The sequence below is a fragment of the Sarcophilus harrisii genome, chromosome 1 (assembly GCF_902635505.1).
Source record: "Sarcophilus harrisii chromosome 1, mSarHar1.11, whole genome shotgun sequence".
NCBI classification, from domain to species: Eukaryota; Metazoa; Chordata; class Mammalia; order Dasyuromorphia; family Dasyuridae; genus Sarcophilus; species Sarcophilus harrisii.
Genome location: NC_045426.1, coordinates 302,538,462 through 302,540,335, shown reverse-complemented (window position 1 = coordinate 302,540,335; position 1,874 = coordinate 302,538,462). Strand labels below are relative to the sequence as shown.

General features: G+C 53.7%; 1 non-coding gene across 1 annotated transcript; it reads right to left on the bottom strand.

Annotated features, from left to right (window-relative positions):
* Positions 1 to 560: 560 nt before the first annotated feature.
* TRNAT-CGU lies at positions 561 to 632 on the bottom strand. The gene has a single exon. It is a non-coding gene; the product is annotated as a tRNA-Thr (tRNA).
* Between the last annotated feature and the right edge of the window lie 1,242 nt (positions 633 to 1,874).

Here is a 1,874-nt window from a genome sequence, read left to right as displayed (position 1 = left end):
GAGCACCGAACGCATTCTCATTTACTTACTTATGAACACGAATCAGGGAGGCCACTCAGAAGACGCCAAGTGAGAAACACGGGCCCCCGAGCTGTGTAGTTTACATATATTAAAATCCCCCCCCCCCATTTTATTGGTTGATTTCTGGGCAATGCTTCTGACTTGTGGGGGGAGAACTATTCCCCTTATTTGTTGGATTTTGATGGGTTTGAAAGCGGAGACGATGGTTTTCTTTATAAACGCCCATTCCATAAGCAGATAGATGCTCCCGCGCTCTCGGCGGCCTTTCCCACAGAGCCGCTCTCGGGCAGACAGGCGGAGTTTGTGACCAGCAGTTGCCGGGTCCGGTTCCCAGCGCCCCAGCACTTTCCCTGTAACACTGTTACACTGTAACACTGTTACACTGTAACACTGGCAGCAGAGATAAGGTAAAACAGGACGGACACGTCACCCAATCCGGGCCCGGTGCTTCAGGGACTAAGGGCGCCCTCACCTCCAGACACCGACGAAATTACCCTAAAAAGTTGCGGCTTGAAAGCGACTACTCTGCTGCCAGCACTAGGCACGGACGGGGTTCGAACCCGTGATCTTCGGTTTACGAGACCGACGCCTTACCACTTGGCCACCGCGCCTGCGTTAGGCTGCCGGGCGGGCGAGCCTCTATCCTGGCGCCGCTCCCGAGTGCTTCCCAACGCGTGCACGAGCACGCTCTTCTCGCTTCTCTCTTTCCTCCACCCCCTCCCTTCTCGCTCAATAGAGATGGCCCGCGCAGAAGGGACCGAGGGTGTTGTGGGCGGGGAAGGGGGCGGAGCCAAGGATTGGGCGATTAGTCCCAGCCCGAAGTAGGCCGCGCCCCGGAGGGTGCCGATTAGTTTGGGGAGGGGGTCTTGCTCGGAAGGGAGGAAAAGCGGGGTGGGTGACGGGAAAAGAGTTGTGGGGGGTGCTGCTACCTGAGAGCGTCTCCCGCACCCCCGTCCTTCCTACGCTTTGTCTGGACTTTCGGTTACGGTGAATAAACCCCGAGGTGCCGTGACCCTCCCATCCCCCCGCCCCCGCGGCCAAGTCCGGCGGGTGGGGGAGGGAGGGGGTGGGCTCTGCTCTGGTTCGCCTGAGCCGGAATCGTGGGGCGTGGCTTGTACTTGGGGGCAGCCGGGGCGGGTCTAGCACCCGCCTAGGACACAGGAGATTTTTTAGATTTTAAGTTCCCCCGTCCCCCGCCCCCTCCTCCCTCCGTGCGCTGCGTAGCTGACCACCTCGGCTCCGCTAACCAGCCTCGGGCGCGGGGAAGTCTCCTGCTGGAGCCCGGGTTAGGGGGCGCGTGCAGGAAGCGTGAGGTCGCGAAGCCTTCGCTCCTTCGCTTCCTTCCCGTTTCCTCCTAAGCGCAGAAAGGCTGTGGTTTTCATTTTGGAAATAACCGCTTCCGTCCGGACTCCGATTGTTAAAAAAAAAAAAAAAAAAAACACTAGCACAATGTGCCTCAAACCAATAGGAAACTTCAAGCAAGAGAGAAATGAACGCGGACTGAAAAAATCGGGGACTTTGCACCCGATCTCAATTGTAAATTCCGCGACAATTCCGCTTATGCCCCCACGTCAACTTTGCAGAATACTTTATTATTGTACTTAAGTGGGGCAGAACAGCATAAAAGGAAACTGGCATACGAGGTAAAAGCAGTTTTTGACTTAAACTTCGCACAAGAAAGAGGAATTAAATCTTCTGAAAAGACGCAGTATTCTATTGGGGTGTCTTCTCTGACGTATGAGATAATTCATTTGTGGGAACTGCGGCAAATAAAGAGAATAAGTGATTTTAAATTATAATAATATAATATATATTACCATAATATAATAGTAATTAATAAGTAATTACTAATA